General features: G+C 37.6%; 1 protein-coding gene across 1 annotated transcript in view; it reads right to left on the bottom strand.

The window, feature by feature from the left end:
* The window catches only part of slco3a1a (solute carrier organic anion transporter family member 3A1a), a 94,787-nt gene that overhangs the window by 20,556 nt on the left and 57,659 nt on the right, over positions 1–16,572 (bottom strand). The gene's annotated exons all lie outside the window — the stretch shown is intronic.

Here is a 16,572-nt window from a genome sequence, read left to right as displayed (position 1 = left end):
ATTTACAGTGAAACCTCAATTTACAAATTTTATTTGGTTCCATAACAGGGTTGGTAAATCGAAAAGTTCATATAGTGAAGCAGATTTCTCCATAGGAAACAATGTAATGATGAACAATGGGTTCCAGCCGCGACAAAAATTCATATTTTAGTGAAGGTTTGTACACAATATCAAGTGCTATACAGTACTGTAGATCAACCATCCATTTTCTACCGCTTATCCCTTTTGGGGTCACGGGGGGTGCTGGAGCCTATCCCAGCTGCACATGGAACAAACATAACAATGAAATAACTATCTCTCTATCAACAAGCCGCTGTCCTCTGTATGGGCTGCTCTGCCAACACGCGCACACACACACCTCTTTGGTGCCCTCACAAATCGATCAGAAATCACTAAAATATTCTACTTCAACAACCATTTTGCTACAATAATAAACATTTTAAAAAGTAAAATCCACTTACATTAACATCGCCAAAGGAGGAGCTGACAAAAAAGGAGTAGACAAAGTGAAAACAAGGGATCGAGGGGCTGTTTATGTGTGCTCTTGGAAGAGGCACCGCTGAACGAGCGATTGTCTTTTTCTTCGCTGTGAAATAAGTCTGCTCTGGCATATTTTTCCATTAAAATCTGGTCATATCACAATTAAAACCTGCTGTAGTACAAAGCCTTCTTTGTCAATTCTTCCATACTTTTAGAGCGCCGTTAATGTACTCCTCACAAATAGTCTTTTTTGTAACGCCTCAGCAATTCCCTCTTTCTTTCCACGCTGGTCGGATGTCTTTTTGGGACTCATATTGAGTTAGCAAAGTGGACAAAACTTGTCAAAACGCCAACACTCTGAAGCGCTGAGAAGTGACTAGTAGTGTAATACTGCGCCCTCCTTTTTGCCCGCAGGCGTGACAAAAAATGAATGAATGAATGAAACATTCGCACAGAGACATGATTTGCACACGGAGGCATATTTGGCTCGATTTAAAAGTGCAAAATTCAAAAAGTTCGCAAATAGGATTTTGTAAATTGAAGTTCCACTGTTGACTTTCAAAGTGTGTGGCACTGAGGTCCAATATGGCTAAGTTGGCAATTATAGTGAGTCATATTTATTTAAATGTTAAAATGTTTTACATTAAGATGAACATATTTCAATCCCTATTACTTACTATGATGAAATGTGTCAACGCACAAGTTGGAGATGTTTTAAAATGAGACCACTGATGTTTAGTAGTTGATCCCAAACCCTTCCCACAATGAATTTATTGTACAGTAGTGTTGTTAAAGGAGTCTGGGGTCAAATGTTAACCAATGTTTGGAAACATTTTTAAAAAAAGTCAATTTGTCACAAAATAAGCTAGTTATGGTCAGCAGCTTTGAAGACCACGTGGCAGACAGACGCCATCAAACGTGTTTACTCATACAGCAGCCTCCCCTGCTTCATTCGATTACTGGCTAAAAAAAAAATCCTCCCACTTCCTCTGCCTTCTCAACAACATAGACACCCACTTTTGAAGTCAGCAGTGAGGTCAAAGTGTACACACCCCTTTTAAAATAGTCTTATGATGTCACTCAGCTCTCTTTGACCACATGGTCATTTATTAACAATATAACCTCCTGAGAGTCATCTGCAGTGAATGTTTGGGTTTTGTATAACAGGGCTACTCTTTTTAGAAATGTGTAACTCGGAAAAAATAAAACTGAAAACATGAGGATTTTGCAGAACACAACTAGAGATGGGTACCGTACTCCACAGTACACATTTTCTGTACTTTTGTTGTTGTTGATAAATATGAATTTTTATTTTTTAATTTTTTTTTATTGCAACATTTAAAAATGAGCTGATTATAATAACTGCTGTCTAGTTGTCAGCTTTATACAGTTGCAAGTCCAAGACATTAGATGGTACCATGGCAGTAGTGTATAGTTTGTGGTGTGTTGGTCAGTTCAGTCTTTGCTGAATTTAGTCTTTTGTTGTGCCCTAAAATGTGTAAATACCCTAAGCATTGTACTTATTGTGCACCAGCTGTTTGATTGTAACTTGAATCTTAGTTGTAGTTTTCATTAACATATATATACGTAGGTGTAAAAATCGCCATGTAAAATCGCAAATGCCGAGGTGCGAAGTCAGAAACCACGTTTGACGCATTGAAACATGGCACTGTTGGATGACTTGGTGCCCCGTAGGACTGGTGGAATTCGGTCAGTTCCAAAGAAGTAGTAGATTTGGTACCCATTGCTAAACAGAACCATTGTTGTATCAGCGGTAGGGATGTAACGATATCAACATTTTATTATGACAGTTATGATTATTATCGCAGTTAGGGATGGAAATCGAAAACTGTTTTTTGTTCAGAACCGTTTCCCAGTGTTTCAATTCCGGGTGGGGATGATGTTGCGTAGTGACTTCAGATCTCAAAATGACAAACTCTTTACCGTTGACTACATTTTACAAGAAAATATTGCAACAGCGCTACTTGTAGTAATTATAAGGCTGCTAGTTCATCAAGAGGACATACGAGCAATATACTGAAACATTTGAACACAGCATGCAATAATTATAAATTCAACCGGAAGTAGAATTGCCATTCCGTCGTTTATTCTTCCATAGCGTTTTTACTCGCATGGCTTCATCATTCATTACTTCAAGCAAGGTTTGTAAGTTTTACAATATAACTTAAACTGTTGATACTTACGAAACCGTCCCATGTGTGATGTCTGTAGAAGTGTTTTCATGCATATTTGTATTTCACATCATAATGTAATGAAGCATAAATTATGTATTGAGTCGGTTTAGCTGATTGGAGAGCTAGCTTCCGCAGCTAATGGGTCCTTGATGATGACTTCTGTTTTGTTTGATTAGCCATTTTACTGCCGTGTTAAAGGCACCCGTTTGGAAACAATTAAGGCATGTAAATAATCATTTACAAAATCTTTATGTGTAAATAAGTCATTTTAAGTCTATTTTTCATGTTTTGTGTTTCTTAGGCTTCACGGATTGTGTTTGAGTCTTAGTGTTTTATCTCTTTTAATGGCTAAGCTTTTATTGTTCTAAATATTGGTTTGTACTGTAGCACTTTAAGAAGAAGTGTGTAGCAATTAAAATGTATTATCATTGAATTTTTCTGCCGGTTGTTGTGTCTATTCTGTTCAGCGGTTCTTAAACGCACCATAAAAACACCTGTCTAGCAAAAGATCACTCCGTTGTAAGAGAGCACAGCCTGTATGTTCAATGTACACTGAGTTGCTCAGACAGTCATGTGTTTATATAATGGGTAAAGATGTTAATGTCTCTTGTTTTCATGTTAGCATTTAAGCTAGAGAGCTGGCACATAGGTGGTGAGTTTATCAAAGAGTAGTTATCAATCCCGGTTTTTCGCTAATTGTAATACGAACTAGCAGGAATTTTACCTCGGTTATCATTATTACCGTTTATCGTTACATCCCTGCAACGATACTGCTCAGTCAGCATTAATAGATCTTATAGTTGATTGTAAACAAGAGTAACACAATTAATTTCACACCAACAGTCGAGTAGCACAACAAGCATTTTAAAGCACATGCAGAGGAACATTTAAAAATACAGTCAAACCTGTTATAGTGGCCACACTGTAACACAGGGGTGTCAAACTCAAATACAGAGTGGGCCAAAATTTAAAACTGAACAAAGCCGCAGGCCAAGGTTGAACAAATTAACCTTTTAATAGGGATTCAAACAAGTTTTGCATTGAATATTGAACAAGCAAGGCTTATAAAACTTTATAGTGACATGCAAAATCAAGTTTGAAATAATAATAATAATAATTAAAAAATATCAATGGCATATCAAATACAATTTAAATGAAAATTGAATGCCTCTTTTCTATTTGCAGCCTTCTGAGGTAAATATGAACATTAACTTTTTCCACAGGCTAATAAATTTGAAAATAAAATAGCAATGAATAAACCAACCATTCAGGACTTTAAACTGCTCAGTTTGCAACACACTGATCTATTCTGATGTGGCCAAGCCAGATACCTGCCATCTTTTCTTGGATGCTAGTTCATTAATGTCGGGGCTCAGGCTTTGAGCTGAGGCAACCTTCATTATCGAACGAAGGTGTTCATCAGTAGTCTTGTAGTCCACCCGGACCACAGTCTTGGGGGTGTGCCTTTAAGGCACTGCCTTTAGCGTCCTCTACGAGCTGTCGTCACGTCCTCTTTTCATCCATTCTAACAACGTGCCGGCCCAGTCACAAGATATGTGCGGCTTCTGTACGCACACACACGTGAATGCAACGCATACTTGATCAACAGCGATACAGGTTACACTGAGGGTGTCCATATAAACAACTTTAACACTGTTAGAAATATACGCCACACTGTGAATCCACACCAAACAAGAATGACAAACACAACAGAAGAAATACCCAGAACCCTTTGCAGCACTAACTCTTCCGGGACGCTACAAAATACACCCCCGCTACCCCCCCCCCCCCTCTCACACACACACACACACACACCTTGTAGCGTCCCGGAAGAGTTAGTGCTGCAAAGGGTTCTGGGTATTTGTTCTGTTGTGTTTATGTTGTGTTACGGTGCGGATTTTCTCCCGAAATGTGTTTGTCATTCTTGTTTGGTGTGGGTTCACAGTGTGGCGTATATTTCTAACAGTGTTAAGGTTGTTTATATGGCCACCCTCAGTGTAACCTGTATCGCTGTTGATCAAGTATGCGTTGCATTCACTTTTGTGTGCGTGCAGAAGCCGCACATATTATGTGACTGGGCCAGCACTCGTTGGACTGGATGAAAAGCGGACGTGACGATTTTCGGGAGGGGCACTGAAATTTGGGAGTCTCCCGGGAGGGTTAGCAAGTATGAGAATTAGCGGTGAATGCGGTGTTACAGCGGCACTGCCGCTGTATATAATCGGCGGGCCAGCTCTAGTGTTAATTTGATATCGCCTCAAGGGCCAAGTGAAATTACACCAATTTTGGCCCGCGGGCCAGAGTTTGACACCCATGCTGTCACACAAGGCAAAATTCTAGCGACTGAGCTTTTTCTGGTTTTTTTTTACAATTGTAAAATGTACTGACTTTTTTTTTACAGTGCATTACTGTAAATGGCAAAACTACCACTTTCATTTTTACAGTACATTTCTGAGCTGCCAAACAACGACAAATATTTCCCCCACAGACAAAATAGAGCTATAAAACTTTTCTATAGTGGTCACTTAGTTTACAACCCAGATTGTTTAGTTTTTTTTTACTCCATATAGCGGCCACTAGTATCAAAATGTGTTGCAATGATGAATGTTGTATGCATACAATTGTTTACTCTTTTTTGGGATAAACTTGCATGAATAGTTTTCTTGTTGTCTATTTCCTTCTTCAATAATATCTAAAGGTATTAATCTAATAATTGACAATACATAATGATGAAGCTCACATGCAGTTTACATAAATCTACAAAGTACGTTGACATTATCCCATGCCAACGAGCATTCTCCCTCATTTGTTCTCAAGTGTAAGCAACAACAACAAGCTGGTTGGTTCTATAAGTGTTCACACAGGATAGTACCAAGACAGCTATACTGTACTATTGTATTCTACCTGAGGACAAAGACTGACTTTTTTGTCCTTTCAGTAAATTCTTGCTGTATTTTTGGCAATCATTTTTTTCTTGTTAAATCTGTCTTATTCTTTCACAGGTGTACGATACACTGGCAGTAATTCGACAATAACCCAAAGCAAACAGAACACTAAAGTCCTTCATTTTTCCAAATATGTTGGATTTAGATTACTTTTTTTTTTGCTAAAATTCCTCAATAAACTTCAGCCAAAGTACCAAAAATGTTAACCATTTGAAGGCTTTTTGATCAAATTATGTCACAGTTTTGAATTTGTATACATTTTTATAACATGAGTTATTTTACTTTCTTTCTTATCCTTTATTTAGATTGCAACAACCAAAAAGTACTCCTTAGAAATACAATTTAAACAAAATAAATAAAACAGCCAACTTATTGTGTGTCTGCTTATAATGCTTATTATGTCCTGCCACACTCAAATATAATATTTCTGATTTTTCATCAACAACAGAATACATGACTTTATACAGTAACATTTAGTATACAATTACAGTAATGGCAACAATGAATACTAAAAACAAAATAAAATAAAATAAAAACACATCACTTCATCAAAAATACCTCTTTGTTGTACATATGAAAAATGTTTTACTAATTCAAACCGCAGATTGAATATATAAAGGGAAAAATATCCAAATCCATTGCTATTTTTTATAAAGTAAAACACATGCTGAATAAGAAATGCATATGTCATATTATTCTTTTATTTTTCCATATTTAACATATTGTGTTGAAGTTTGGGGAAATATTTATAAAACAAATAATTAAACTTCAAAAAAGAGTAATTAGAATAATACATAAAGCGTGCTACTCTGAACCTACCAATCCATTATTCATACGTTCTAATGTGTTAAAATGTTTAGATATTGTGTTTTTAAAAACAATGGAAATTATGTTTCATGTAAAGAACAACAGCCTTCCAGCTTGTATTCTTAGGTTAAGATGAGAAAACTATAATTTACGGGGATATTGATTTTTGAAATATGTAAAGAACGAACAAATATAAAATACAATTGTATTTCCGTTTTAGGGGTTGAATGGTGGAACAAGCTCAGTGATGAGTTGAAGACATGTAGTTCTTTGTTAAGGTTTAAGAAAGCCTCGAAAGGTGAAATAATGGAAAATTATAAAATATAGTAACAATTACTTTCATCCCATTGATTTTTTGAACGTTGATGTTCCAGACAATCTAATTTTCAGTGAATGTATAGGATAGGCTAATATAAGCCTTGGCTTCAGCCTATTCCTTTTTCGGTCATTATTTTTCTTTTTGTGTGTGTGTATGTGAACGATTGTTAATATGTATAATCTGTGCTGTTAAATTGATCACACAAAATGGTTGACTTATATGACCGATATAAACTAATTTCATTCTTTCATTCATTCACCCGTGACATTATCTGATCAAGAGGGTCAAAACGTTTTGTTTAAAAAAAAGAAAAAAAAACATTATATGTTTGATATTTTTGTTTGTTTGTTTGTTGTGTTACTTACTCTGAGTTAAGAAATTTCAGTAAAAAACAAAAAAAACAATTCAAGATGTTTTTATGATCGTCAAAAACTTAGGGACTTTTATGTCCTGTTTGGCTTTGAAGATTATTAAATTTGAAAGTGCCCAGAGGCTTAATGAAAAGAATCAAAACAATTTAGTCTGTGTTTCACTTTCTGTTAGCACTGTAGCTTCTTGCATGTTTGGACTTAAATCCACACGTAATCCAGTAGAGCCCCCCATAAAATGCAGCACAAACAACAGGGACGTTTAGACAGGACGAGACATGAAAGGAAACAGACTTGTGGTTTCACAGCCCCATTGATACTAGGTTTGTCTTTTCTTTCAAATGCTGAGCCTTCAAAGAAGTACCACACTGCTCAAAAATGCAGATAAAAACGCTTCGCAAAGTCGGAATGTGACGCATAAAGACAGTATGTCGTGCCGTGACACACGACTTTCTATATGTCGGGCAAATTGTCCTGTGGTGCAGCAAATGAGGCGGAGGCCCCCTCTGCTTCTCAGTGTTTCCTTAGAAACCGGCTGTTGTCTTCACGTGGCAACACTACAAGTGCCTTCACCACAGGAAAGCTCAAAGAGGAAATTGAGAGAATTGTAGACGATGATGACAACTCAAGCAGACAATGGACGCCAAGAAGAAGAAAAGCTTTCGTGCCCACAATGGGCTGCTTTTAAAAGTGGTGTCTCCTTGATGAGAACGCAGCGCTGCAGTACGCCGCCACCCCGTCAAAAAGTTTAGCCATCTACAAGGAAACATGCTGACTTCTCAATCTGCTGCTTCTGCACAAACCATCTTGGAGAATAGAATATATTTTAGTATACATTATCTCATCTTGCTGGGATAGGTTCAAGCTTACCTACAATGAGGATAAGCGGTATAGAAAAAGCATGGATGCCTCATTAATGCCTCTTTTATACTGCTTTGTACCAACTTGTCTCTATTGCTGATATTTTTTTGGCAAAACAAAGATACTGTATTTTTGGGACCATAGGGCGCACCGGATTATAAGGTGCACTGTTGATGAGCGGCTCTATTTTCTATACAAAAGGATCACAATACACATTAAAGGGGTCATTTTATGATTTTTTTTCTACATTTAAAAAAATGTCTTGTGGTCTACATAACATGTAATGGTGGTTCTTTGGCCAAAATGTTGCATAGATTGTGTTTTTTATAGACCATCTTCCAGCCGCTTTCTGACCGTTTCTTCAAAATATGCCGTTTTGTGGGCGGGTCTTATTTACGTGGCTCCACTTTGATAGCATATTCTCCCGTCATCTTTGTTGCACCGGTATTTATTAGCGCTTCCATAGCGAGTCTACTGTAGATGAATAATCTTTTATTGAAAATAATACAACTGGAAATTACGCAATACGTTACCTCATATGTCATTTGTTACCCGTTTTGACATGGTTCTGTTATCATTTATATGTTGTTTAATATATTGTGATACATATCCATATCGCAGGAGGCTGCAATATATATTGCAATAAACTTTTTAGGCCATATTCACCATAGCCTGCATCATTGCAAATCAGTAAAATAATTTGCTGATTTAATTAAAACTATTTGCCTGTGTTATGAATAATTCCGTGCATGACTGTATGTATTCAAAGGTGCTGAATGCTGACCAATCATGATCTTCATATGCGGCTACTGCTTTTCTTGTCAACTACATCAGGAAGTGTCCTACAGCCAATTGTTTATGCCAATGTTTTCTACTCAGCGCTAATCCAGAGACCTCAGGTGGGTATTTGCTTTTGTTTTACTTGTATTTACTACTAGATATGGTTCATTGAATTGAGGCTAGAATTGGAGCCTTCACTGTATACTACGGATGCCGATAAATGCTTTAAAATGTAATATCTGAAATTATCGGTATCGTTTTATTAGTATCGGTATCGTTTTTTAATTTTTTTTATTAAATCAACATAAAAAACACAAGATACACTTACAATTAGTGCACCAACCCAAAAAACCTCCCTCCCCCATTTACACTCATTCACACAAAAGGGTTGTTTCTTCCTGTTATTAATATTCTGGTTCCTACATTATATATCAATATATATCAATACAGTCTGCAAGGGATACAGTCCGTAAGCACACATGATTGTGCGTGCTGCTGGTCCACTAATAGTACTAACCTTTAACAGTTAATTTTACTCATTAATTACTAGTTTCTATGCAACTGTTTTTATATTGTTTTACTTTCTTTTTTTATTCAAGAAAATGTTTTTATTATTTTATAATTTAAAAAAAAAAAAGGACCTTATCTTCACCATACCTGGTTGTCCAAATTAGGCATAATAATGTGTTAATTCCACGACTGTATATATCGGTATCGGTTGATATCGGTATCGGTAATTAAGAGTTGGACAATATCGGAATATCGGATATCGGCAAAAAAGCCATTATCGGACATCCCTACTGTGTACCCCACATTCTCCACTTTCTTGCTGCCCTCAGTCTCCTCTTGGCATAACATCTGTCTCCTGCTATCAGCCAACATGGCAATTGGTTTGATGTGAGTACTCCCAAATAGTCTACTGCTGTCCAACCAAATTTGTATAAACTACCAATCTATGTGCCCCCATACTTAATGCTGGGTTACCTAAGTTATATTCTTTAACTAGAAAAAATCATATTAGCGTCATATATTGTAACAGTATTCATTTCTGAAAAAATCATAAATCTGTGTACGGTCTGTGCCTTATAATGAAGTATTTTAGTAAATAAAACCCCGGGGGACAAAATAATTTGTCTTCCTGGCGGTAAACCCCTCCAGATCTAACCGCAGGATTTGGAGAAAGAAGGGGTGAGCAGAGCCCACGAAGGAGCCTCCTCATTGGCTGACGCGATATATCGTGAAGCACAGTGTGAACTTGTTTCCAGTAAAGCACCTGGAAAGATGGCAATACCTGCGCTTGTTGTTACAGCATATACTGCTAAAAACTTAAAAAGAGGAAATCAGAGGAAGAAAAGAAAAACGCTGTACCTCTAAAAAAACAAAGAAGAGCCAAAACTTGAATAAATATTGGTCCGGCATATTCAAAATGGACGGCATTGCGGGCCAGTTTTGGACTAACTCTGGACGCGCAAGTGGCTGTTCCATTAATAGTGGAATAATGTAATGTTCCATTTTCCTATAGTTTGTGCGTATTCTTTTGCAAGGCGACGTGTGTTACTGATAGTCTGCAACAAAATACGAACTCGGGGATCCTTCCATGCAACTTCAGACCGACAACAATTTATGCGTGTGCACGTAGACCTCTTATGCGCAATTTTGTGCACTTCCAGAGAAGAGGAGACTGGGAGGGACTAGAGTTATGCACTTCTAGTGAAGAGGAGACTGGGAGGGACTAGAGTTGTGTACTTCTAGAGAAGAGGAGACTGGGAGGGACTAGAGTTGTGCACTTCTAGTGAAGAGGAGACTGGGAGGGACTAGAGTTGTGCACTTCTAGAGAAGAGGAGACTGGGAGGGACTAGAGTTGTGCACTTCTAGAGAAGAGGAGACTGGGAGGGACTATCAGCCAGGTGTGCAGAGTGGGGGGATGGGATTTACGGTTTGACTTCTGCCTGGTGACACAAGATTCAAGTACCCCAGCTTCAAGTTGTCTAATATCCTGACAGTAACTACAATCATACTCTCTCAGGTGAAAAGTGAAAATAAGTTTTACAAGATGCAACAGTACATGAATGAAGGACAACAGGCCGTGGGCTACGTTTGCATTGCACTGCTTTTTCAAATCCCTTTCGCTAGATAAGTGCCAAACACATTTCTTCATGTTGCAGTTCACCAAAGCCTTTTTAGTCTCTGGTAAATTATCCTCCTGGGGCAGCACGTCAACAAGTAATTCAATAACACGGCCCAGTCTCCTGTTTTTGCCTCTGTCTAATTTGTTTACAGAGCAATAGCAACGGCTGGGAAAGCCACTGCCCATGAGACTTTCCCTTTCCGGATTATGAATAGAAGATATCCTACACACTATTGTTTGGAACTAGCAGGAATGTTCATTGGCTGAAGTAAAAATGAAAAGTCCAGAACGTTACTGTAGAAAGAAAAGCTCATGGGGATTGAAACGTCAAATGCATCACGTTTGCTCTGTCCGCAGTCCATTTGGTGTTTGTTTCTCCCCACTTTACAACAAAGCCAATTCCGTCTCCTCCACCAGTAATCCTGCTCAAATTGTCTAGCTAATCCCCGCCAAGCTAAATAAGACACAGCAGCTTTGGCAGCTTTCACAAGGCGGCCGTATCAGAAACTGAGCGCGAGCTGCATGCAAATTGTACAACAACTAACCCCTAAATGTCAACTTGGTGACACAAACTGAAGAATCCTGGCCAACAGGACCAAAAAAATGGTGCCGTTAATTGGGATCTGCCAAAGACTATATTAAAAACAATCTTTTTTATGAACACACATTTCCAAATAGTTCGCTCATGTGAGCTGACATTTGACACTTACAAAAAAAGAGTTAAACAACTATAACATGTGGTGCCCCCTGTGGGTTGCGTTTAAAATGATTTGTTAAGACATGCTAGCATACATGTAATATAGATATATCCTCGATATTTTAGAAATCAGTCAGATGGTCGATGATCAATGGACTATTAGTTGCTAAGTCTTTAACTTTAAGTCTTTAAGCTTGCTCAAATTTTACACAAAAGTATTTTTGTCTGGCCCCTAAAGGCCTACTGAAATGAAATGTTCTTATTTAAACGGGGATAGCAGGTCCATTCTATGTGTCATACTTGATAATTTCGCGATATTGCCATATTTTTGCTGAAAGGATTTAGTAGAGAACATCGACGATAAAGTTCGCAACTTTTGGTCGCTGATAAAAAAGCCTTGCCTGTACCGGAAGTAGCGTGACGTCACAGGTTGAAGAGCTCCTCACATCTGCACATTGTTTACACCAGCAGCGAGAGCGATTCGGACCGAGAAAGCGACGATTACCCCATTAATTTGAGCGAGGATGAAAGATTTGTGGATGAGGAACGTGAGAGTGAAGGATTAGAGTGCAGTGCAGGACGTATCTTTTTTCGCTCTGACCGTAACTTAGGTACAAGGGCTCATTGGATTCCACACGTTCTCCTTTTTCTATTGTGGATCACAGATTTGTATTTTAAACCACCTCGGATACTATATCCTCTTGAAAATGAGAGTCGAGAACACGAAATGGACATTCACAGTGACTTTTATCTCCACGACAATACATCGGCGAAGCACTTTAGCTACGGAGCTAACGTGCTAGCATCGTGCTTAACTGCAGATAGAAACAGAAGAAATAAGCCCCTGACTGGAAGGATAGACAGAAGATCAACAATACTATTGTATTGTTGATATTGAGAAAAAGCGCTATATAAAATGTAATTCACTTCACTTCACTATTATTACTTCTACTATCAGGAGACACCGAACCAAACCCTGGACCTGTAACCACACCGTTAATGCTGTCCAAACTGGCGAAGCCTAGCAATGCTGTTGCTAACGACGTCATTGAAGCTAACTTAGCTACGGGACCTGGACAGAGCTATGCTAAAAACATTAGCTCTCCTCCTACACCAGCCCTCATCTGCTCATCACCACCCGTGCTTACCTGCGTTCCAGCGATCGACGGCGCGACGGAGGACTTCAGATCATCGGTGCGGTCGGCGGCTAGCGTCGGATAGCGCTTCTGCTATTCAACTCAAAGTCCTCTTGGTTGTGTTGCTGTAGCCAGCCGCTAATACACCGATCCCACCTACAGCTTTCTTCTTTGCAGTCTCCATTGTTAATTGAATACATTGCAAAAGATTCACCAACACAGATGTCCAGAATACTGTGGAATTATGTGGTGAAAACAGACGACTTAAGCTGGCCACCGTGCTATTCCAAAATGTCTGCTTCAACCCGTGACGTCACGCACAAACGTCATCATACCGAGATGTTTTCAGTTGGATATTTCCCGGGAAATTTAAAATTGCACTTTCTAAGTTAACCTGGCCGTAATGGCATGTGTTGCAATGTTAAGATTTCATCATTGATGTATAAATTATCAGACTGTGTGGTCGGTAGTAGTGGGTTTCAGTAGGCCTTTAAAGGTGTGTGACAAATTTGTAACAATTCGGCTAAACACCAAAAAGTTACTGTGGGTGTTTTGTAGAGCGCATTAAAATGTGTGAGAATTTTTAAGTCAAACCGTATGTGTTACATGTTGCTGTTTGTCTGGACCCCGGGATGCAGAGACATGAGGCTAATGCGAGAAAGAAGCCCTTTTTATTAGGGAACGTGGGTAACACAAAAACAAAGATGTGCAGCAGGGAAGGTGTGTCCTTATTGCCAATCAGGTACAGGTGAGGGAGCCAGCGCTCAGACAGGAGGAGTGAAGGCAAACAGGATGTGAAACTAAAAATAAGAGCGCTGGACACGAAATAAAATACAAGAAACTAATAACTGTCATGTGAAATCATTATGAAGCTAAATTACAGCTAAAATGTTTAGTACTTGAAGAAATACGCTTTGAAACAAAAAAATAAAGTTTAGAATTTGGCTTTACTTGTATTTACTACTAGATATGGTTAATTGAATAGAGGCTAGAATTGGAGCATTCACTGTATACCCCACATTCTCCACTTTCTTGCTGCCCTCAATCCCTTCTTGGGATAAAAATCTGTCTCCTGTTATCAGCCAACATGCCGATTGATTTGATGTGAGTACTCTCAAATAGTCAACTGCTGTCCAACCAAATATGTATAAACTAAAAATCTATGTGCCCCCATACTTAAAGCTGGGTTACCTAAATTATATTCTCTAACTAAAAAAAAATCATATTAGCGTCATACAGTATATCGTAACAGTAATCATTTCTGAAAAAAAATCGTACGTCTGCGTGCTGTCTGCGCCTTATAATGAAGTATTTTAGTAAATAAAACCCCAGAAGACAAAATAATTTGACTTCCTGGCAGTCAATCCTCATTAGCTGACGCGATATATAGTGAAGCACAGTGCGAACTTGTTTCCAGTAAAGCACGGCTGCCGAACAACCACCTGGAAAAATGGCAATAACTGCTTTTTGTTAGTGCTAAAAACCCAAAAAGAGGAAATCAGAGAAGAAAAGAAAGACGCTGTCAATATAAAATAATAGATACATACTGTATGTTATAAGCTAATGCATCTAGAACATCATGTTGTATGTATTTAATGTCGTTAGCGTAACACAAATTACATCCGTTCATCTTTTCCTAATATTCATAATTTTTAATATTAGCAATGTTTTGTTTGATGTTTTTAATCAAACTTGATTATTACAAAGCAAATGCTAGTTTGACATTCTCGACTAAATTCTCAAACAAGAACATTCTTAATCACCATCAACACTATTTTCAACCTGAGGATCCTTGGTACAGTAAATACAATAAACAAAATGCTAGGGAGTTTCTTTGTAAATAAATGTCCCGAATGACTTCCTTTTGCTGAACATTTGCTATTAAGCTAGTTGAGACTCCACAGAACTTGAGTTTGAATGACCTGCCTTACACGCAGCTAGCTACTAGTCAGTGTCTAAAATCAGTATCTAGATATTTTTCTTAGGTATTCGAAAAGTATTATACTACATCTAAATAATTGAAATGCAATGATTTTTTTTGTTTGCATTCTATCTCAAATGCATACAGTGAAGCCTCCATTAACAAACCCCTCTATTTGGGAACGCTTCGGTTTACAAACTTTTAGATCATGCCAAGTTTGCCTGTGTGCAAACCATGTCTCTGTGTACGAACGCTTCATTTATTCATTCATTTTGTGTCCCACTGGCAGCCCTTCTGAGCTTGCTCATATTAAAAAGATTGAGGCAACCGGCATTGTACTGCAGCAATTTTTTTTAAATTGTGATGAGAACAGAATTTTCTGGACGTAGATGCCAAAGCAACCTTATTTCACAGCGTCACCTCTTCCAAGGGCACACACACACTCCTCCCACCTCCCCCTTCTCTCCCTGTTTGATCCATTCTCTTCTCTCATTAGCTGCTTGTTAGCCAATGTTAATGTAAGTGGATTTTACTTTTTTAAATGTTTACTATTGCAGCAATATGGTTGTTCAAGTTAGGGATTTTTGTGTATTCTGATCGTTTGTGATGGCACCAAAGGGACTTCTGTGTGTGTGTGTGTTGGCAGAGCATACAGCACAGTTCAGCTTGTTTATATTGTTTATAAAGATAATTTTGATTCATCACCGCCTTGTTATGTTTGTTTGATGTACAGTACTGTATATAGCACTTTATATTGTGTTCAAAGTGTACAAACCTTGACTAAAATTGCAGAGGCTGGAACCCATTATTCATCGTTACATTGTTTCTTGTGGAGCAATTTGCTTCACTATACAAATGTTTTGATATACAAACACTGTTCAAGAACCAATGAAGTTCGTAAATCGAGGTTCCACAGTAACTATTGTATGAAACGTACTGAGGCAGTGTGACTCCATGGCTGTTACGTAACAAGACCGGCCTCCATAACAATCCTCAAAAAGTCCCGCTAAAGCGCTCGCTGAGCTGACGTCAATTTTTGAGGAGTCACAGAAGAGATTAATGGCGCTCCAATCTTCGCTGATCCATAAAGAAGCGCTAACAGCATTAGACAACGGCTTTCACCCGGGAAGTGAAGCCATGTTTCCACTGAAGTGGCTTTTAGCTTCACGTCGCTCATCCACGCACAACTTGTTTTTGAACAGGTGACTATCACAAAAATATTTTTTTTTAAATGTGACATTTTTTGTCTGAAATAATCAGGAATTAAGTAATACAAATATATATATATATATATATATATATATATATATATATATATATATATATATATATATATATATATATATATATATATATATATATATATATATATATATATATACATATATATATATATTTATACATACATATATATATACATATATTTATATATACAGATATATATATACATATATATATATATCTATATATTTGTATATATTTATATATACATTATATATATATACAAACCCCGTTTCCATATGAGTTGGGAAATTGTGTTAGATGTAAATATAAACGGAATACAATGATTTGCAAATCATTTTCAACCCACATTCAGTTGAATATGCTACAAAGACAACATAATTGATGTTCAAACTGATAAACTTTTTTTTTTGTGCAAATAATCATTAACTTTAGAATTTGATGCCAGCAACACGTGACAAAGAAGTTGGGAAAGGTGGCAATAAATACTGATAAAGTTGAGGAATGCTCATCAAACACCCACAGGTGAACAGGCAAATTGGGAACAGGTGGGTGCCATGATTGGGTATAAAAGTAGATTCCATGAAATGCTAAGTCATTCACAAACAAGGATGGGGCGAGGGTCACCACTTTGTCAACAAATGCATGAGCAAATTATTGAACAGTTTAAGAAAAACCTTTCTCAACCAGCTA

Source organism: Entelurus aequoreus, linkage group LG03 (genome assembly GCF_033978785.1).
Source record: "Entelurus aequoreus isolate RoL-2023_Sb linkage group LG03, RoL_Eaeq_v1.1, whole genome shotgun sequence".
Lineage (NCBI taxonomy): Eukaryota > Metazoa > Chordata > Actinopteri > Syngnathiformes > Syngnathidae > Entelurus > Entelurus aequoreus.
The sequence above is the reverse complement of the archived record's forward strand: the minus strand, read 5'-3'. Positions and strand labels throughout refer to the sequence as shown.